This window comes from Rutilus rutilus (genome assembly GCF_951802725.1).
Source record: "Rutilus rutilus genome assembly, chromosome: 9".
Lineage (NCBI taxonomy): Eukaryota > Metazoa > Chordata > Actinopteri > Cypriniformes > Leuciscidae > Rutilus > Rutilus rutilus.
The window spans coordinates 20,140,869-20,164,675 of record NC_140223.1 but is presented as its reverse complement, the minus strand read 5'-3'; the positions used below and the strand labels follow the sequence as shown (position 1 = coordinate 20,164,675).

General features: G+C 40.0%; 1 long non-coding RNA gene across 1 annotated transcript; it reads left to right on the top strand.

Annotated features, from left to right (window-relative positions):
- The first annotated feature begins 5,895 nt into the window (after positions 1–5,895).
- On the top strand, positions 5,896–22,124 carry LOC311296528. Its single transcript, XR_014628614.1, has 3 exons — positions 5,896–6,791; positions 7,737–7,836; positions 18,601–22,124. It is a non-coding gene; the product is annotated as an uncharacterized lncRNA (long non-coding RNA).
- Positions 22,125–23,807: the final 1,683 nt, after the last annotated feature.

The window sequence follows — 23,807 nt, the reverse complement described above, 5'->3', positions numbered from 1 at the left end:
AAATATGTCATGCAAGACAAAAATGGAAAGAACAGGATGTGACACTCACGAATCCCACACCATCCAGGAAGAGGTGTATTACACCCACCCTTACAACAGAGGTGCACTGCAGCAGATATCACAGGTTACTACTATGAAGATTAAAAGGATTGCACTTGGCTGACGGGGCACATGGATATTCTCAGGTGTCTGTGCTGTTTTCAGGATGAGGGTGTAGCCGCTCCGGGTACAGTGGGGCGGTGCAGTGTCACCGCTTGGCGATGTGGCACTTCCCTCCCAGCCTGCCAGGTTATGTAAATGTGTGGTGCTAAGCGGAGGGCTGTGCTATAGTTGGAACACCGGGCTCTATTTGTGGAAAATCAGCTGGGCGAACTGCTGGATCTGTGTCAGACTGTAAGATTGGCAGGTGTGGTGGGAGGACGGCTGCTTTTTTAGACAGGTGCTTGTGTGTATTATAGGGACAGGCTGAGCTCTTTACCCTTCTGGGAGGGAAGCCTTACTTGAATATAGACTGACCTCACTCGAGACAAAAAAAACAGTGTTGTCAGTTGACACAATCGCTTGTGACGTGTTTCCACGGTCATCTAGGATCTTAGAGTCTGTCGTAAGTGATGTTTTTTTGCTCACGTTAAATAACGAGGATTATTAAGGACGGAATTGTTTTGAAATTCAGAAGGAGAAACATTGTGCACAGCATGACACGGGTGACCTAATGGGCAAAGGCTGCTGGGATGTGAATGTGGGTCACGCACACCCAAATCACTGTCACATGCTTAACTAGCTCATATCGCACCTCCAGCCATCAGGGCCATTACATAACCTGCTGCTGATTCCATGGTACTCTCGAAAACACTAATTACCAGCACTGCAGTGATGCAACAACTCCAAGGGTCCAAGTTATAAAATGATCATAGCTCTTTCAGCAGACTCTAATCTCTAAGTGTGTTGCTATGCATTCATATACTGTATATTTTTATTCAGGATAGATTAATCGCTGTACTCGGTAGACTAGTGATGCAATGGCGTGCTTTAACTTCGCCTGGCTTGGCACGTCAAATTCGACTCCTCTCTTGCAAGGCTGCACCCCGGTTTCTACTGCGTGTTGTCAGATTTTGTGTTGGTTACATTCCTTTGTTGTCTGGGTTGTCTTGATTAGTTAACATTAAGCCTGAACATACTCTGATAAAGAAATCAAAGCAAAAGGTTTGGGAGTATATACATTTGCTAACTCGAACTGTTTTCAAATGGAGTTTGGCTGCTTTGAATCTGGTCAAGGAGAGCATGTTATGTTGTATGAACAAGGCTAATCATATCTGTAAGTAGGCCTTGGCCTTGCATGTGGAAAGGGAGATAAATTCCTCTTAAACTTTCACTGCCGGCCAGGCCTGTTAACATGCACAAGACCAGAGTCCACAAGGCATGGTCAATGGAACATAAGTGGGGCAAATACGATAATATTTGATATATCAGAGACACAGACAACATGTTTAAGGGGTCAAAGGGTGTAAAACACTACACTAACCTAAAAAACTGCCAGTAACATATATATATAATTACCCATTATTTTTTAATGTGGTCCAACCTAAGCATAAATGCATTTGAAGTTTTTTTTAAATGTGTACACTCTTATATGTCATTGACCCATTTGTAGGGATATGATTATACATCACGAGACATTAGATAATTTCATTATTAGATGTATAATGAAACTACTTTCATTTCAAAAATGCTTTTAAAATTAATCATTTTTAGCAAGCGGTTGTATGAAAATGTGTAATGGAATTAACGCTGCTTACATAATCCTTTTGATTAATGAATCATTTTTATGACGATTTCAGCTTGGTTCTCTGCAAACCCTAGAGACTAATACAGTTTGCCCTTTGAATGTGGTGGGTCAACATTCCTCTTGATATTTTCTCTCCCGTGTAGTTCTGACCCTGCGCTGCGCTGTAGGTCTAGCTGTGTTTCATGGTAAGGGCGACTGACAGAATGCTGAATAATTCAGTTTAAACTTAATCAGGTCACACTGTTCATTTCTTTAGCTGTGGCTCAATCATAAGCTCACATACCAAACCAAACCATTGTAAAATGCGTTCATGATTCATCACACCTCCCATCCCGAAGCATTTTCACTCTTACAGTTCCCTGTTGTTAAAGAGGTTTTCTGTAAACATCATTTTACCGTGTAAAAGATGATATTGCAAGTTTGCATTTTGTTCTACACAATGATCTTATTAATGGTCCTGCTTTTCATGCTTGGATGTTAAATGAATAGCCTACATATTTCACACTGTAAACTAATATGAGCTTGTTGAATCTCTTCATAATAGATGGTGCAATGTGTGTGTCATACAAATAACTAACTTAATGTCTTTTCATAACATCCTACGGTTTCAGGAACCTGTAAAGTCCAGCCCTACCTACATTAAACAAAGAGGCTGTTCTAGAACCCCTGCCGTCAGCTTGAGAAATATGTACTCTGAAGTTAACAGCACATGATGTAAATATAGCTAGTGCCTTGTCACTGAGGTATTGCCTTTCTGGCTTGTTGCAGCTATCCAGTTTAGAACAACATCCAGGATGTGGCTCAGATCCCCACATATTCACTCATCTGAAATTACAGAGCATTTTCGTATGCATATCCTGTGATTGTTTGAATATTTATGTTGACGTAAAACAAACATGGGATTTATATTTTGCTTAGTGACGCATAACTGTCATCTTTGTACAAACCATTCTTTTTGTTTAGCCAGCGTTCATCATTGTCAGTCATGTACGGTTATGTGACATGATGGCCAATGCTGAGTCATGCTGCGTCTACCATGAGTGTGTAGGTGTGGTCCTTTGAGAAAATGGCCAAAAACTGAATGTTGTCCTCAGCCGTGTCACTTTGAACAACGTTCACAGTCCTCCTCGCAGGGAGGGGAACAGCTGCTGAGATTCATGAGTGCGTATTTTACCCTTACCTACTTTTGCATGGTGAGCACTGGCTCTTTAAATTGCTGTTAAGTGTCATCTCGCACGCACTTGCCTGTGCTGAGTCATTGGGTTCAGGCTGGTTTTGTAACCTCCGCCCAGCAGGACTTCTCATTGGCTTGAGTCTTCACTCAGCCGCTTGTGTGGTTGGCTGCCAGGACCACTAATCAGTTCTCTTTTGCAAAAGGCAGCTCTTAAAGTTACAGCGGCTTCACTCTGATTCTTCTGGATGCTGTTTCACAGAAGACAGGGTGGGGTTAGTCAAAAGTTGGGGTATTTAGATAACAGTAAAACATGACACGGGCAAAAAATGTAAAAAGGTTCAAATATAGCCAAGAAATACAGCAAATATTGGATTGTAGTTGATTATACGAGTATTATGGATGGAGAAATGCAAGTTTGATGTGTTAGTGGGAACGGTCAATCACACCAATGGGAAGCCAGTTAATGGGTACATTACAGGGTTCATTTTACAGTATGTTCTATTACAACAGTACAGGGAATAATATAAAAGCTACAAGTTTGAATTATTGTTAAAATGATCTCATGATCAATGCACAATTAAAACATTTTCATAGGAAAAGTACTGCCACATTCCTAGATTGAATTTGACAAACTGATATTATATATATAAAAAAAATGATGACTCACTGAGAGAAATAAGATCCTCTTGAAGAGGAGATCATTTACATAAAATGTTCTATCATGGACGTGTATTGCTGTACTCATGCAGGAAGGCACTTGCCTGGGAGTGGGCCGATAGATTCCTGGAATCCATTTAAGCGCTGGATTAATGTCCTAGGAGGGACCGGTTCTGTGCACCAGGTATATTAACACAACAATAACCATAACCATAACATGTTCTCAAACTGTTTGTGTTCACATGGGGACAAACTGAGTGACATTCAATAACTAAATTGAAGAGGTTTGTTTTAAGTCTCTTAACAATGTGATGTGTCTAAGAACATGCCCAGACAGTGGGCCGGACCTCGCATTAGTGTATTTGACTTAATCAGGATCAGACAGAGAAAGTGCCCTCCAGGACTTACACCAGATAGTCTTAATGTCTGCAGTCTTTTTTTTAAGTAACAGGATGTAGGATGTCTCACAGATACCACTCGTGGAGATGAAGCAAATTTGTATGACATTTCAATTTGGAATGTAGTGACTGGGTTGTAATGACCTTTTTTTCCAAAGCTGGTAACACTTTGTTTATATAAATAACCAATAGCCTAGATTTTAAGGAAATGTTATCCACGTGGGAACAGGACAGGAAACTGCTTCGTCAACTGCCTCACCACCTCCAGCTCAGTATCCAACCAGGGCGTCTCCAATTAGATCTGAAAGCATTAACTTCACTACAACTACTGGTATCCTCTACAATTATAGCTCCCTGTGTTCAGTTAATCATTTCCGATCATATATATTAACGCCTTTAAATTTATGTGATATAAAATGTTGTTGCTGGACTTGACAGTTCCAGAGTTGGTGGCGTGGGAATGTGGAAAGAAGTTGAAGGAAATGCTGTCCTTTCAACTGTGACCAGGCAGTTGGCCTGTTGTCATGCAGGAAAAGACCAAAAGACACTCTCTTGCAGCCTTCAGTTATGGAGTATATCAGTTTGATTAAAAGACATGCACTTATTAGCATTTATTGACCTGACTGTGCAGTACATGAAGAAATATGAATGGAATGACATTTGCACACGAAGAAACAACATTTTTGGCTACACACAAGCAATCGTCTAAGTTCACTTGCTGTGATAATTTACTGAGGATACAGTGAAGTTTTTTTTTTTGTATTTCTTAAGTATTTCTTTACATCTACAATAACACTCAATAATAAGATGAATCATCCTCCTCCTGAATTCCATTCAACACAATGTTCTTCTCTATTTGGCCATTTTTGGAGCCCAAAACAAAACATGGCAAGGTCTAAAATTCTGATTGTTGAATAAAAGCCTGTATTTTTCAATGGTTTTCTCTCCTTCAGTGGCAGGAATTTGCATTTTTGTTCAAAATTCCCTCTAGACTCAGCAAGCCACCAATTAAGGTTTCCGTCCACAAAACGAGCAATAGCACAAATGGCAGTCAGCTTTATATTTCACCAGAAACCTCAAGAATCATTTTTATAGAAAATGAAATGCAGCATTTTTCCTTGCTGAGTTTTTCACCTGACTCCAGTTGCCAGTTCTGCATAACTTGAATTAATTCTGATTCATTCTATTCAGTCTACTCTAATACCATTGTAGAAATGCACACCTGCCATATATTCATGTTGAATTCATTTCAAGTGCAAGTATCCTATAATAGGAGGATTACAGAAATAAAGTGGGTTTTTGCTGGTCATGTGACCTCAACATGGCGGCCACCATGAATGGACCCTCCATTTAAATTAAAACAGCTATACTGATATGGCTGGAGGAGGCCTATTCATTTTATGTAAGTGTGCATCATCTTAAAGATATTTTGCACAAGTACTGCTTGTTTCTTTACGTAAAACCCTTTTAATGAGGAAAGATTACTGAGTGCACCCTTAATAAGCCAGAAAATAATGTGGATGTGAATATGAACCTATAAAAGGCATTTGCTCACAGCTTGAGTCCCAAAAACAAGAATAAAACAACGTCTGTGGAAATGTTGAAGACATTACGAAGGAGTCTGAAATGTATCAAAGTGAAGTAAGATTTAATAGGAGTCTGAAAACAGTTATCCAGTCCTGCTCACAGAGGTGCTCAGTCATTTGCTCTTTAGAAGAACCGTGAAACGCCTGTCCGAGAGAGATAGCGTCATTGGACAGTGTGCTTTACACCCTTCTGACTCAGAGCATCGCATTGGTGTGCAGGCCTGACATTCATGTTCGGTCATAAGTGGGCGTTACTTCTGGTCTTTGACGTTAGTGTTTGATTGGTCAGCTGTTGCTCTTGGCGTCACTGCGCTGCCAGCTGATCGGGAGGAGAAGCCGGTATGAGGGGAGTTGAAGCGGAGACTCAGGACGCAGCGATATGTGGGCTAGATTGTGAAATTTAGGACGGTAGATTAATGGTGTCGTGTTGAAGTTGAGTAATTATATTGTAAATGATTTCTATAGCACTCTTGCTGTCTGAGTGGGTTAGGATTCGATATTTTAGCTGTGATCGCGCTTTAGCTCTTTGATTCAAGAGTGATTTGAGATTAAGGTGTGGCTTTCAGCAAAAGGGCGAATTAGGCTACTTAAACTGTATCAGAACTTGCATTTATTTCTTGGATTTTTAGCCTTGGTTTACAGTTAGAGTAAGGCATTAAAGTGGGCGAGAGAGACTGGAAATGGGATCAGGACATGACCCTGGTCGATTCTAACTTGGGTTCCCAGTGAGCCAACCGCTTTTAAATGTCGAATGTGCGCTACCTTTGTACGCCAGAGCTTCGGCTGAATTGAATCATAAGGATTTTGCGAGAATTCGATGCGCGTGTCACTGGTGAGCTATTTAAAATCCAGGAAGCATTCGATTACAGAACGGAGTCTAATCGTTCAATGACCGTTGCAACATTCTCTATATAACTTTTCGGAAGTATGTGAAACCACTTCAGAACGAATGGAATCTGTTACATTCCATTGGAGGAGATCGCGAGAGCGCTCGGTTCAGAGTTGAGCCGTACAGGGCGTGAGCCTCGTCCGCAAGTAGACTGTATGAGGGGAAAACCATTGCGAAATTAAAGGATGTTGAGCGAATATTGATATCTAATAATATGTTATATCTGGGAGTCGAACAGTTTACCAGCCTGACATACGAATCGATCGACGACAGAGATCGAGAATTCTACCAGTTGAAGTAGGTAGGTGTTAAACATTCCTCATTCAGAAGTTTTCGCTCAGAAGGTGTTTGTCGAAAAACTCAATACTGAACCGATATCGATTTGACGCTATTTATTATCAACTCCAGTAAATTTACATATGTCAGAGAAGGCGCTGAAAATTAACACAATATTAAGACGAACTAACGTACTGATATAACAGTGGGCGTTGATCTGCTTTCACTTATAATATCGTAAACTCGTATCGCCTGACGTAGGCCTATTTCTTTCGTGATTTTTATTTTTATTTTGCTTACTTGTTTTTCTTAGTTGTATTATAATTATGCTTCTTTTTAACTTACGTCAGATGACATTGAATAGGCCTTAAAGGGATAGTTAACCTAAATTAATATTTAGTAATTGTTTACTCACCGTCATGATGGTTTTAAACCCGTATGATGACCCGCATATAGCTACATATTCAAGAGATTTCACTTTCATTGAATGGAAAAAGATGGAATAAAAGTAAATGGTGACCCTCAAATTCTGCCTAACGCCTCCTTTTGTGTTTTACTGAAGGAAAAACATTAGTGTAAGTAAAGGAATTAATTTTTTTTTTTTTTTTTTTTTTTTTTTAATGAACTGTCACTTTAAGATAAAGCCTAATGCTTAGTGTTTTTAGTCTACGTCTCTTTAAATATGACTAGCAGGTCACATGAGCAACATGATATTGTGCTATACGACAAATGGCGAATAGCAAAATTTTAGTTTGTGTAGTTGGATAGTAGTAGCCTACATAAAACATGGATTTGGTAATGAAAGAACGCCTATCCTACATTGATTCCTGTGAGGCGAGAGCATGGCAAATTCCTCAAGACCCCACCCTTTACGGTGCGATATATACGAGTTTTGTCCTCTTTTCCCTCTAGGTTACTTGTTTAATTTTTTTGTGTCTGCTTTCTCTCACTTTTCTCTTTTCACACACAGCCTAACATCTGGAGTGAAGACCTCAGTTTAATACCAGTGTCAACACTATGTCATTAAATGGATTTCTTCTTACGTCTGAAATGACGTCCGCCTGTTGAAGGTAAGTTATGAAATATGACTTCTAGAGGTGACAAGTGGTGAGGGTGATGTGTCAGAACTGATAGCAACTAATAGCAAATCATCTTTTCAGCTTCTAAAATTTTATAAATGAACTGATAAAATCTAATTGATTATTCAGATGTTGTGCTTTTTTTTTTTTTACACAATCATTCAGGCCATTATAAATCAAATGAGTGACTAAGCAAGCTACGCATTTTCCCAAATCAGTTCCATCATATCACCAGATGATTCTTCTTTTGCACTTTTTGAATTTGTGGATGGGATTAAGCAAATAAGTGTTGACAAACATCCTTAACTCATGTTTACGCAACTGCTTTAATGGGTTTCATTGCTCCAGTAATTGTTTCGAGTGAAATGCAACATTTTAAGCTATGGCCTACCATTTTATCTCTGTATAACTCTTACCAGAATTATGCTAATGATTAAAGTTGTCGAGTTGAAGCCATTTTTCATTTATTAATCATCTTTAATCTACACCACATAATTAACCGAATGGAGAAGTATTTAGAACAAAATGTCAAAGAATGTCTTTGGCTTTTTAATGTTAGGTTAAGAATATTTTTTTCCTTGTTTTTGTTGCTTTTGTGCTAAGAGTTGATTTTTAGATCTTATTGATAAGCAGGAAATTGTCACATGACTGAACATGATCTTTGCATTTCTGCATCAGGTTTTTAATGCATTAGTTGAACTACATTTAAACTTCAGTGGAATTTGGCATTGGGATTTTAAAATGTCATTTTTATAAATCTGTGTAAATTTGCAAAAAATGAAATGCCATCTACCTTGAATGAAAGTCGAAATGCCTGAATATATGAAGTAGCCTAAGGGCTGTAAAATGATGTACTACATGTCAGTCGTATGCACCTTTAAATAAGCAAGTTCAGATTGAAGTAGCTCATTAAAGAAGCAGCACAGTGTAGTTTATGGGGGAAAAAAGGAACATCTGTTCTCCTGCCCAGGGTAATCGCCATCCGTAGGAAAGTTGGACATCTTGACTCTATGCGTGAAGGTCTAATTTTCTTGCTATCTTTTAAATTCAATGAATTTAATAAGAGTGACTCTTATTTCCTGATTCCAGTGTCTGAGCATCTAATGGCGGCAGCGTTGTTTTTTTTTTTTTTTTTTTTTTTTTTTTCAGGGAAATGTTTGTTTTGTGAATCCATTGTATGGCCTTGCAGTTGCGTTCGCTTCTGCATTAGTTTATTCTTCATTCATGCGTGGCTGGAAAGATACCAAAATATATCAATGTAGTTGAAGTCACAGGATGTTTGATTGCTATTCGAGGTCTCTGCCGTTCAAATACTTTTTCTGTTTAGTTTTTGACATTTATTGGCTTGACTGCGAGGCCTTTATGAAACATTGAAATTTTCGATGCTTATATTTTACTTTGCGTTGCGTGAGTAGATCTGTGCGGACGGATGGACCACAGCATGGAGCTCAGACATCTGCATGCGTGGACAGATGAGGAGAAATGTCATAGCATGGAGACTTTTGGAGCCACACCCTTAGCGTTACACAGTTTCGCTGTTTCTGCAGGACTCTTTGACATTTAGATTTTTTTTTTACACTCTCATTTGTGGAGTTTTTAGAGTTTTAAGTGGTTTTTCTGAAGTCTTGGCATACATTCCTCCATTGCCTCAGTAATTGGTGCGGTATCGTGCCGCACAGACTGTGAGTGGGCTTTTTTTTTTTGCAGATGAAGCTCGGCTGTGACAGTGATTTGCCTGTTTGGCAGGTGGCTGTGGTTGTCTTGAGTGTGGGAGGGGAGGATCTCAGAAGAAGGTCTGCTGTTGTCTCAAGGACAGTGGAGCTTCCCGTCTGTGCAGTCCTGTGGGACCAAATGCTGGCCGCTCGGGCGGTTTGAGCCACGAGGTCTCAGGAAGTGAGCCTGCGGAGCTTCTGTCCACATTTTCACCCACAGTAACATTACGCAGTTAACTTCCTAGCAATAGCGTTTCATTGTCTTAGTAAGGAGATGATTCGGCACTGTCTGTGACTTAGACTTTTAGAGTGAGTTTGCCTTTGCTGTCTACCCAGAGGGACCTGTATAATCTCCCTTTGATTAAATGGGCTGCAGGCTTTGTGCTCCACACCGCCATGTAAGTGACCCAGTTTGGGGTTTTGTGCTATTGTTCTTCATTGAATTTCTGTCCTCGACATACAAGGCGGCGCATGTACGTCGCAGAGATGCCCCAAACTCTTAAATAATGAGCTCATTCATTCTATACGAAGAAAATGGGCTTGTTAAAATTCTGTTGACTTCAGTCGTGGACTTTTTCTGTCTCTTTCTCTCTTTTAAGGCAGCCAAGCTAGTTCACCTCAGCAGTACAGACTGTGAGCTGGCCCAGCTCGGTGGGAGGGTGGAGTCAGTCCAGCTCGGCGTATCTCAGACAGCATGAAGGGCCTCTGCAGACAGAATGGAATTTATACCATATGTACCAGGCATCCCAAGAATGCATGGCACAGAGACTTGACCAACGGAAAGAACTGTAGAAAGCGCAGTGGAAAGGGTGAGAGAGAGAGGGAGAGGGTGCAGAAATGAACCTGTTGAGATTAATTCCATCAGTGTTTTCTAAAGAAATATTTAGTCTTTAAGTAAGTGCTGATGGATTAGATTTCGTATAGTCAAATTTAAAGTGATATATAAAAAAAAAAAAACACTTTAACTATGAAATATACAGTAGAAAAAAAACAACCTTTGAGCCAGGATGCAAAAGATGATCAAAAGTGACAGTAAAGACATTTTATAAGGTTTCAAAAGATTTCTATTTCAAATAAAAGCTGGTCTGGAAGTCTCCTAAAAAATAAGACATATCACGATTTCCACAAAAATATGAATTAGCATGATGCAGTGTGATCCAGGAAGATGAAAAATGATGTCCAAACTGAATTCGACTATAAGGAATGACAAAGATTAATAAGTAAAAGATAAACGTATTGCAATGTCTAACAATCTATAAAGAATGATAAAAGAATCAAATAAAAGTATCGAGAGTTGTAAAAGTATTGAGAATAAATAAGTGTTGAAATAAAACGAGAACATATTTGTCCAAGGTACTCTGATGTGAGACTATTGATAGTATTTCTTTCTCAATAGATGAGGTTCAAAGAAGAATATAATAAATTGAATGTAAAGGAAGACAAGGTGCGTTCATACTAAGAACCTTATCTATAACGATAACTTTATTAGCATTCACACCACCATTAAACACTTGTGCTCTTAAAAGCAGAATGGATTATGATTGGCTGTCAATGTTTTTAGCATTAATCAGCTGGAAAAAAAACATTTTGAAAGTGATCCCAGCAATATTGTTTCTCTGTGCAGTTATCGTTGTAGTTATGGTTTGGACTTTGCTATTGGAAAGTAGTGGACCTCAAAGGCCAGAGTTGAGAACCCCTGCTTTATTAACTAGATTGTGTGATGGAGTGCTGTCTGCTGAAAAGCATAATTGATTTGAACAATTATTGGGACGTGAATGTCTAGGTCATGGTGACATTTCGTTGAAAATTCAGCTTTGACATCACAGGAATACATTACATTTTTAATAATATATATATAATTTTGTTTAGTTGCAATGCTACAGAGTCTTGCCAGATCAGTTGCACTCAGTCAATAAGTTACTAATTTTGGTTGAGTCGTTTGCTGTGTCAGAATAATTGCAGTGTAGATATTTCATTATTTTAATGAAATTGAATTTAATTGAACCGAGAGATTCCTATTCAGTCCGATTTGCCCATGGCATAGTATTAAAAGCATGATTGAGTCAAATCAAAGCTTTTGCTTCCTTTGCTGTGCTGGGAGAGGCAGCTGCCACTCTGATCGCTGCTAACATTGCGAGCAATGATTCAGAGTTCGACGGGTGGGGAGGGGGAGAACAGGCCATGCTTTGTCATTATAACAACCAACATTATGAAAGAAGTTTCATTTGAGTTACTTGCTTATTCATGGTTTTCCAGCTGCATCAGCTTCCTTTTGCATTTGCTGCTAATACAAAATGTAACTGCATTGGAGAAGAGCAGGGAGGGAGGTATGGACTTGCTAAAGCTATATACTCATGCACAGTGCACACACGTATACTAGCAGCATGGCTGTAGCGCTCCTTAAAGCAACGATATACCAGAAATATGCCTGATTCGTCAGGTTCGCAGTACAGGGTTTAAATGCGTCTTTGGCTTTGCCACAAGCTGTGTTTTAAAAAATAACGAGAAGAAGCTGAAGCCTTGTTTTTAATCTTGGCCAGATGTTCTGCATTCTTTGGTGCTGCAAACTGCATTTCAGAAGAACGAGCTCAAGAACGCAAAATTACCTCCAAGTACTTAACTTCCCTATTTTTCTCAAGGCAGGACCCTGCAGCATTCATTGCAGTTCACGTATGCATGCGTCTACGATTTTTGCGCTGTATAAGTGGGCTCATTCCCCAACCAACCAACCAACAGCAGTGTAAATGAGTGGTATGCTCATCACACTCTTAAAGGCTCCAACCGCTTCCTCTGGCTATGTGTGGGTCCCTGGAGCTCTCGTTTGAGATTTATAGAATCCTCAGCCCTGATATTAGCAGGAGATTACATGAATTCCTGAAATGACTTCGCTTCTTCCGCGTTGCCCCACAGTCATTTCCATTGTATAACCCAGCTGGAATTTCCTCTTTTATATCAAACTGTTTTGGCTGCATGTTTTTCTGTTTGTCAAGTGGCTGGAGGAAGTAGAATAGCGGTTTAGACAAATAAGTGGTGGTTCTCGTTAGTTGCAGAGACCTTTCGCAACTGTCATCTTCGTTCTGGGGAAGCAGTGATGGAGTGTTGGGATGCTAATACACCGCACCCCTTTACCTTTCCTTCTCGATTCCTCAGGAAAATTCAGTTGGTCTTCCTGCTAAGCTCAGGCTTTGGCTAGACATTTCAGATTAAGGCTAAGATTACTTTCCTTGAGCTTGTTAAACGTTCTGTGGCCATGACTTGGCTGTGACATGTTTGGATTTGTGTTCATCTGAGCTTTATATAGACATTCATGTGTCTTGCCCTGTACGGCACATGCACTACCATCCTCAATTCATCAATTTTTGGTCAGCGGGGCGAGCAGGGCGAGCACGCCTGAACCAAGACAAAGTCTGGGAGCCAAAAGAAGGAGCAGGATGTATGCGTGACGTCTGTGTCCCGGACGAGCCCTTGGTAAGTCTTCCTGTTTACCTCGTCGTCGTCACAAACAAATGAACGTCATTAAAAAGCTCTTTGGGTACAGGTGCGTTTTTCTCTATAACGGTTTGTTACGATCTCTTCCCCTTCCTGGCATCTGCCGGTTTTTTATTCTTTTCATCTGTGCATTTGTGAATGGCATCCATTTCTCAATGTCTGCACTTCTCCATTTCTCACTGTTGCCTGCCCGCCGGTTGACTCATGCTGTGATTCATGGCAGAATTACTGGAGCCGCCTCAGCATTTGAAGCATAGCTGTAGGAACGGTGATTGCCTGGACTCTTTAGAGGGCCCCGATGCAGGCACAACGATGCTTGATTAAGGACGAAGTCGCGATGCAAGTGTACATGCCACTCTGTGCATATGTAAAGGATGGTGAATAATGCACAGGACCTACGTGACACGGAGGAGAACGGGTAATGGAGCGGACGGGACAAGCTCAGACTCAGGCATCTGCCCTAAAGTCACATAAAAAAATATCTTTGGACACTCTGGATTTTTCTCTTTCAGAATGTCTCGAGAAGTGGCTTAATGTGGCAAACTGGCATCTGTAAAATGTGGAGGCATTTGTTTCAAAAGTTCTGTAGCCACCGACTTCCGGTTGTAAAGAAACGGCTGTTTTTCCCCCCACATGCAGATGATCTGCTTGCATGCTGTGTCATGTGGCATTTCATAACCAAAATGGATTCTCATATCCCTCAGGGATTTAGTGGTTTCCTTCCAGAGATTCTTACTGCATTCTGCCAGTTTATGGCTCCAACCTCGCATTTTTCCACAGTAGCAGAAAGACAAGAGACTTTCAACCTCTGGGTGTGGCTCTCCCTCGCGCTCTCTCTCTCACACTCTCATTTCTCATTTTCTGTACTGTACTCCCTCTGAAAGCCCCTGACAAGCATGACAGGAATGTAACATCTCCACCGTTGGCCATGTCTCTGAGGGGTGAGCTTGCACCTTTTTAAACCGATTTTCCTTAATAATCTTTATCTCGGCTCAGGAATGGCCATGCTCTTCTTTTGTTCAGATTCACAAAATGTCACTTTAATTAAAACCCCCCTTTCACCCAACCCATTTGGTCACTTCCCGATTATTAATCTGAAAGCTGAAGGGAATAACTAATGCATTGATCCGTAACTCACAATTAATGTGGGGCTTTGAATGATGTAACAAATGTCGGTGAACATATCTGTTTAGACAGAGGGTGTAGCAGTGCTTGCTTTGAAAATCTGACTTGTGATCTCTTCCCACTGTCTTCCAGATGTTGGGCAAGCCTGTTAAACCTAAAACCACCCTCTTTGCCAGTTGGACTGAAGCGCACCTTTGTCTTTCACCTGCCGCTCAAGCTGTTCGGTGTCTCCTGGTGATGTGAGCAAGCTGTCACTCTTGGACAGCGTCACTAGACAGCTGATGCAACAGTTTGGGTGCAATATAAATGGAGGTAAAAAGGTGTTTTTGACACCACCCAGACTCCCATCTTGAGTCATCTTTGGGCTATTGATTCATTGGTTCATTTGAAATGGTTTCTTGGAGGTAGGAAGAGCTTTAGGGAGGAAAATGTGAGCAGACACATACTTTACCATTTCCCTTTGCCTTGTGGAGCAGCCTGACTGTAATTGTTTGGGAAGCTTCCACGACTTTACAATAAATCACTCCTTGGGAACACTGTGTTCTATGCGACAGGATTCGTTGGAATTGTGTGTTTGTATATGTCGGTGAGTCAGAGTATGTGTGCGAGAGAGACAGCAAGAGTTTAAACATGCTTCATTGTGTCCGGTGCTGACCACTTGTTAGCCTGTGGCTCTCTGAGCGTCTTGACTGGGTGGAGACATCAAACACCACGCGACGGACTAGTGAATTTTTTCTTTTCTTCTGAGAGTGGGTTGAAGAGAAGTCTCTGGCTTTTCCATAACCGCATGTTATTCAGCTCCGTTTTGTCTGTGCCACCCATTCTTTGGGTAAATCCATGGGTGTTACAACTTAAGAGAGCACATTATAGTATGATACTGGACAGTGGTGTGTGATTGTTTTTAAGTCTTGTAACCGAAGCTGTCAGCCCTCCCTGCCTGCAGTGTCCTGGACATAGAAGGATCTTATCTCCGCCTTTAGACAAAGGACGATTCAACCGCCCTGGTGTCTGATAACAACAGGCTAAAGACTCCGCAGAAGGGGGAAGCTACAACCAAATGTGATTTTTCCTTCACTGAAAACAGCGCAGATGCAGTGAGCATCCATTTCTTCTCTGGCTTTGTTCAGACGATACGTTTTTTCTTGCATCTGTTGATGCGCAATATATCTATAGTTTTGTTTATCTGATCTTCTTTTTTTTTTAATTATAAGTATTGTATCAGTCGATATTGGATATTTGAATGAGCATGGAATTTGGAAACTGACCTTAATGCCTTAATTTAAAAAATTAGGAAAAATCCAACCTTTAAGGACACCAATTTTCTTTGTGAATGAATAATGCATCGTAAATAAATAAATGTTCTTCCTTAAAATACAGGGTGCATAAGTTTGGACACCCCTATGTTAAATTCCCATAGAGGCAGGCAGATTTTTATTTTTAAAGGCCAGTTACTTCATGGATCCAGGATACTATGTATCCTGATAAAGTTCCCTTGGCCTTTGGAATTAAAATAGCCCCACATCATCACATAGCCTTCACCATACCTAGAGATTGGCATGGTTTTATTTCAGTTAGCCTAATAGCTAGTTTGATTTGCATTGAGAGATGATCTTATGGAAAGTACCCCATGCCAATCTCTAGGTATGGTGAAGGCTATGTGATGATGTGGGGCTATTTTAATTCCAAAGGCCAAGGGAACTTTATCAGGATGCATAGTATCCTAAAAAAAAATTAAAAAAAAAATACTTAAAAATAAAAATCTGCCTGCCTCTATGGGAATTTAACATAGGGGTGTCCAAACTTATGCACCCTGTATTTTAAGGAAGAACATTTATTTATTTACGATACATTATTCATTCACAAAGAAAATTGGTGTCCTTAAAGGTTGGATTTTTCCCTAATTTTTTAAATTAAGGCATTAAGTTCAATTTCCAAAAGATGATTTTTTTATTCCTCTTTTTAGTCAACTTTAGCATGGGTGTCTAAACTTATGCATAGCACTGTATATGAATGTATCTCTGAAGGGAACTGACTGTTTTCAGAAGTTTCGATGGCATTTTCTTTATCTTACATCTGTGTAATGACTAATTAAGTCATTTTTATAAATGCAGCGCTGCTTTATGTACAGTGTTTACCAGGGAAACGGCTCTCTATTTTTGCTGTTCCATAAGCGCCACCTACTGTCAGAGAGTGGATTTACATTTTCATTTAGCCTGTCAGTACTTTGTGAACATTTTCAGCACATTCTAACAATATCTTGATCATTTTGATAACTGTGATCATTTTGGTCACTATAATCGTGATATGAAATTTTCATACCTTGTCATCTCTAGCACAGAATTAGCTTGGCGTGTGAGAGAATATTTTCACTCACTGGACACAGTGTGCGCAAGAAGAGGGCTGCTCTGTCACCTGAAAATGTTAACAAACTTGCATGCCTTAGCAGCTTGTTAAATGTTTAATAGAAAAGTAAGCTGACTTTACACTTCAGAATAAGTTGTGTTGTGTCTTCGTTTTGGAAATAAAAGGAAATTACTGATATTGTTCAATCTGATTGTTTACTTTGCTGGATATAGCAAATGAAAAAAAAACACGCGTTAAACAAGATAAATGGTGTATGCCTAATTTTGCTAAAGTATGCGATTAATCGCAATGAAAAATTGAGAGCCCTAGTTATTATGATTATATTCATATTATATGTATGTATTGTATTATATATGACAAATTATTTTATTATTACTTTTATTTATTTTGAATGCGATTGGTAGTTTTTGAAATGTTGTGTCTGAATACACTGAATTTTACTCACTCTTTCCTCATATAGTGAATTGTCACATTCTCTACAGTATAAAGTGAAAGAGTGAACAAGACAGCTGATTTGGACACATGAAATGAATAAAATGCGCACGAAATGTCTCAACACAAAAAAATATTTGTGTGCAGTTTGAACTCCGTCTTTGTCACTCCACTGTGTTTGTTTCTCCACTGGGCAGCTCAATGAGTATGGGCAGATCATCCGTGCTATTTGGCAGGAGCTGGCATTTCCGAGTCGTGGGTGAGAGAGTGTGTGTGTGTGTGAAAGAGACAGAGGGAGCAAAGCTGAATGTGTGTGGGGGTGCCAGTCCAGGGCGAGTCGTTGCTCTGCAAACTGGACCTTTTTCCGTGGTTCAGCGAGGTCAATGGGTTCATAGAGGCCATACCCGTCCAGCGCTCGTCCTTGAACTGCAGCAAAAGCGCAGAGCTTTACAGCCACCTTTAATGCTGTGCAGATCAATGGGAGAGTGAGGCCCAGAGACAGTCTGTCTGTGAGAGAAAAAACGTAATCAGGAAATGAAACCATACTTCATGAGCTTCCCTGAGAGAAGAATGAATGGCCTGATTTTTGGCTGCATACAGGAGATTCTTTGGTTAAATGAAGCAGACGTGTTTGGAAATGAAACTAAACCTCTAAGTCAATTGGATAAAGAGAAACTTTTAATGCGGTGTGAGTGGTTGATGTTCTCCCCGCAGAACAGTTTGATCAAACGCACAGGCAACGGATCTATCTGTACTCAATTAAAGGCAGGAGTTGATCAGAGTGAATGAATGCTGAAGCAGTATCAGGCCTGGAATACCTCTGAGGCAAAGAGCACATGACTAGGCCTCTCGCGTTTTCTCTCTTTCTCTTTCTTGCATGGCTGTGGCAGTGAAAATAGAAGAAATCCATTGTTTAAACTATAACCCCCCCCCCCTACTTTTGACATCTCTCGTTGTCATGTCCCATAAAGATTCTAATGTTAAAGAATGTAAGGATATTCCTGTCTTTCTACAGCATTCCTAGTGCCAATATGTCTGAGCGTGTGTACCCTGTAAAGATTGCTGTGGCTTGTGGTGCTGCGGCTGTGCATGTGAATGATCATATGACCTTTTTGATAATAATGTCTTGGTAATTGATGGTCATTAATATTAATCAAACTACAAATAGAGAAAATAAAACTATAAAGCAGAGAATGAATGATCTTTATTTAAGCTGCTGAATTATTTCTTTGCTTATTGAATGAATCAAATTCTTTTCTTTTTTTTATAATTACATTTCTTTTTGCTTGATTAACTGAAGAAATCTTTTCTAAATAATAACAATATTTTTGATTTATAACATTTAAAAAAATAATTTAGATACATTTTTAAATCAACATTTCATTTAGGAAGGTGTGTGTTCGATAGCATATTCGTTTTTTGCTTTGGTATCAAAATTGGTATCGAGACTCATGAAGTTTCAATGGTTTTGGTATTGATGACCAAAACCAGTTGAATTTGACCTTTTCGACCTAATGATGAATTTTAATGAACTGAAATGTTATACTATGACTTTTTTTTTTTACTATTATAATAACTAACATTGCCCATCTTGATTCATCTCAAACATGCCTTTCTTTCTTCATCCCTACAGATCCTGCCACGCCCTGTTCCCACATTTTCTGAGGAGAATCGGGAGCCGATTCCGGGAAGCCTACTGGCTGACCTGCAGCAGTTCTTCACTGGCAAGCTTTATGTCCTTGTGTACCAACTAAAGCTGCCAGCTGAAGAACTGTTGTGGTTGGCTCTTTCCTGGCACTTCAGCACGGAGAGATGCCGATGTGGAGGTAACAGCGTCAAGGTTCAGGCCTTTAGTTCTTCTAGACAGTTGATGAAGCCGCCTCAACCAATCTTGCACCAGACGGATCCCATTTTTGTCCCTCCAGCAGCCTGCTCACGTGAACTGCCTGAGCTTGGCTATTCGTACTTCTCAGGCATAAACAAAAGCTACCGTACGGGGTCCATGCTGACTCAGCCACATTCCTGGGCCGGTGAGGTCCCCTTGCCCTTATTTGGGTGTGGAGCAGGCAGGGAGTGGCATTCTGTACTCTCTACAGAGCTGACAGAGGTGGCCATCTTGCTCTTCTGCTGTAGCAAATGGTGGTGTGCGGTGTGTAGTGGTGGCAACCTTGAGTACCACTGACAGACGAGTTCCAGTGTTCTTATAGATGTTTTCGTGTATTCTGGAGACGTGCCCAGGCTTTGACGTGTTGAAAGCCTCAGAGAACCTCTAGGGAATGACTGATGAAAGACTGCAGAGTGTATGTAACTTCCTCTTTTCTTTCCGAGGTCATTCTATGGCGTAAATTTGAGTGTGTGTTAATGTGCTTGTGCACACCATGTACGAACCTGACCTTGGTCACAAGCACAGGTCGACATATATACACACCCTTGTCACGTCAACTGACCTTACGCAAGCCGTAAACTCCTCAAGGCCAACTTCTTCAGGACAGAAAACAGGATATGAAAATTCGTCCCTCTAAATCCTCCCAGCCAGATGAAAACTGAGAAAATTCTCGGCATTTAGCAGAACCAGATGCCACATGCCAGAAAAGTGCTCTCTGTTTTTCTCCCTTCGAAGTGTACAAGAACATGCCACTCTCTCATCAAGCTCTTATACGTCACACTGTTTTGCACATGTAACCGTACCTATAGTTCTGACCTCCCCCTACCCAAGGGCTTCTTCAGGTCATGGACAAAGATTGCCTACGTGATCCGCTCTAGTCTAATGCCAATCTCCCCACAAGTGCATTAAAAGATTGTTGAGGGTCGCCGTCTCATCTGCTCTTAAAGAAACAGCACACACATAAGAAGCTCGGCCAGGCTGTGTTGCAGGTGCGCTTGTGGCAGAACCTCCCGCACTAACCCTCTTTAGAGTCAGACGGTGAAGTTATCAGCTACATTTAGATTAGATTACTATGAATATCAAATGAACAGGCTTTCAGTATGAACAAAATGTGATTTTCAATGATGTGCTGCTCAAGTAAAGAAATAAAAATTTGGGAAAACACGCCTTGTTTATCTTCACTTGCAATGAAATATGTGATTTATATTTTGTTGTGGTTCCAAATTCTCTATGTATGTGAACACGATTTATACATCCTAGCTTTTCTTGAGTCGTATTTTTGAGAACTTTGCAAGGCCAAGATTCAATTTGGTGTGGTAGGTTAGGGATAATCTTCTTATGTTGGAGCCGTTTTACAGCAAGGCTGATGACCTTGTCTTCAGAAAGGTCACTTTCGAGCCTTTGTCCCATCACTTAATACAGTGGTACTAATTGATTTAACTGCTAATTGTGAAACAAAGCACTCTTAAATCTAAATATAATTTCACTGTGTATTATTTACCATTGATTAGTGCCTCTCAAAGTGTTCTTTAAAGGAACAGGCCTGTTGGCAACATCTGTTGCATACTACTATTCTCTATAGACTTGCAAGTAGAGGTTGTTACTAGATATGCTGCGTTTTTTAGTTTTTTTTTTGGTTGTTGGCTCTCATATGAGGGACAAGTAGAAATATTTTTTCTAGAGCGCTCGTGTTGAGCTGGAACATTCCTTGAATGTGAGATGGGTCACAGGGCCCTTTTTTGTTGAATTAGCTTGAGCTTGAAAGGGCCCTACAAGTGCAAAATAATCCCAAATGGCAAAGGTCAGATACCTCACAGTTCCTTTGCACCAGGGTGAAGGGTGCTCGGGTCACCCGTCAGGGATCGTCAATGAACTTTCCTCACTTCAGATAATGTTCAAACCGAATGGGTTCATGAAGCCAAAAAGCACATGGGACAATATAGGGATTCATTTATAAAGACTTGCGTATAATGGTCCCAAATGTGAATGTACGACCGGTTTCCAGAGTGTTGAGTGATTATATAATCTGTGTTTGCAAAAGAATGCATCCCTTTTTTTTAAATTGCAGGCCATTTTAAAATCAGGGACGTTATTATCACAAAGCTCATTTGCACATATAATTATATCAATGCATAATGTGATTGCCTAGTTATCTTTATGTTTTTATAATTGAATTACTGGTAAATGAGACACACATGCTCTTCAGTTGGTGTATACATAAGAACGTTTTCACACCAGTTAAAGTTAAACAGAAGCATTACTTAACAGAAGTTAAAATCCAGGGAATTTAGGATCTAACCTGAGTGTACATGTGTTTTACAAATTAATTTGCTATCATACATTTTTTTGTCTTATGGTTAGTTTATTTTTGTAGAGGGTACGCAGTTGCATCTGGAACAACTTGTTGGGATGATTTTAATTCAATTTAAATTGGAATGAACATAGGAATTTTTAAGATTCATTGGTACACCATGTTCCACACTCATTCACACCAAATCTGTTCACAAAACAGAAGCCCGTTTGTGTGGACTGATGAAACATTTATCTCCACATGGACGGCTTGGACACGGAGCCAGGAGAACTGATCCACACTTGGTGCAAAGGGGTTTTACAACTAGTCTAAATTCCCTCAGTCCGCAGGGTTAAAGCTGCTTAACCAGATTACCTTGAGTTCCAGGCAAGCAGGAGATCATTCACCTGACGAAACATCCGTGTCGCAACACTGTTCCAGGATCCCGCAATCCTGCCTGGCCTTTGCCCTTAAGCTTGTGGCACGCCGGTGCCTTTTTCCTATTACCGGGTCAATGTACCGCAGTCTGCCTGTTGCACAGCAGGTGTCATGTAACCTGTCTGACTGGCAAGCGACACAATGTGTAATTCAGTACTGTACAATGGCCTCAAGAGACTTGAGGGTGATTCATGGTGACTGTTCGGTCTTATAGCCAGGAAGAAAAAAATAAATAATTTGCTTAGTAAAAAAAAAAAAAATCACATGGAATGTAAGGCTGTCAGTGTCATTTATAGCATGTAGGCTATACTACAAGGCTCCATATTTATACATCTGCACCCCAGCTGATCTTCGCTGCTCATGTCATTGACACTCACTGCGGGAATGGCCTATGGCCCAGATTTCCAGCGTCTAAATGTTCCTCATTTGTTTAACTCAGTGCTGACGTAAATGATCACTCCTTTTACGTCTTGACAAGTGTGCTTTAAAGGGAGAGTTCACGCAAAAATGAAAATCATTTACTCAGCTTCACGTAGGCTAGTTTCAAACCGGTATGACACATTTTTTTCCCATGGAGCACAGAAGAGGATATACTGTAGCATGAAAATGGACGGGCTTTTTTTTTTTACAAGCAAGTCTTCTAAAGAGATACGAACCTGTAGCATTGCTTGAAATGAAAATTCACCCTGTATATTTTTGACGTTATTTTTTGAACTTGTATTGGAATATCATAACTTAATCTTCTTGTGAAACTACATACTCCAATCATTTCTCCAATCATTTAGTCAGCTTAAACTCCGCCCCTTTCTTACCGCAAGCTCGCATTCAGATCTGTCTCCATCCAATCCACAATCGATGCATAATAGAACAGTCTCCACCATAATTCTTTTTTTTTCTTGATAATGTTTTACTTGGATGTACGTTTCAAAACTGTAGAAAAAAAATCTATTGATACTTCTCTTTCATTGCAGCTAACTAACTATCCACCAACCTATAACTCACTAGCATGGGTATGCGAGTTAGATAATATGTTCAATACTGTAATGTTTCGCTAATTTGTGATTAACACACGTCTATAGGTTATGTGATCATAATTTAACGCAAATATGCGTACTTGCTCTCAAACTTTGCCTTACTTCTTGTAAATGGGGACATTTTAGGGGCTTCAACCCAGGTCCATGTTCAGGCCCTGTGATTATAGCCGCTCCCACAGTCTAGTGAATTCATTAGATGCTGCTGGAAAATCCCATATGCAGGGTGTCTGAGGGCTGGATGACTCAGAGCATATGTACACCCACCAATGTATGAGTAAGTTACTGGCCTCCTGGTTAAATAAAGCAGTGTGATACATATAGAAGCACGCAGCCAGCAGATCCAGAAATAGCCAGCGGAGAGACCCTGTTTGGAAGATACTAGAATGAAAAGGTGAAAAATTGATTAAAGGAGTACTTTTATGAGCAGGCAGGAATGGATGGAGAGGATGAAGAATAAGAGTGGGGAAAATACAGGCAGTTGAAATTAATTTTAAAACATTAATCTGTCATCTTTGTACCTTCATGCTTAATCCTTGCAGCGACGTCATTACAGGACCTGTCCACCAGACGATTCCCTTCTCTGTTTAAAGGCTGGTTATGTAATTCTATGGAAAGTCTGACCAGGGGAACTACACGAGCTAGACAATCTCATTAAAGGGACATGATGCCTCTGCGTACGTCTCCCTCAACACTCCCTCCCTCACAGTTGAGCTTTGAGCCACATGTCTTTTTAAAATCACTGTTACTTTCTATTGGGTACATTTCTGATATATAATTCCTGGAATGTTAATGACACTGTACATACAGCGACCTCCTCTAATTCTCTGACCTCATCATTTGATTTGCTGTGGTACCATCTGGTCTGTCAGGCCCTTTCTAGTCTAATGGTCTGAGAGAGATCAACTGTCTGCTAGGTGACAAAACATTGGATTGTTTTGGGGTGAACAGGATAACCTGACAATGTTAATCCTCTTTTTAGACTTAAGTCTATGCGACCAATTATGCGTTTAGATTTTGTTTGGCTTCAAAGGGCACCACAGTTCAAATTGTTTTATGTAAATATATAAACAATATAAATGGTATATTAAAAGTAAAATATTATATTTATATTTTATGCATTTTATATGTATATTTTATTTTGTTAAGTAATTTTTTAATATATAATTTACATATATAAATGAATAACTAACATT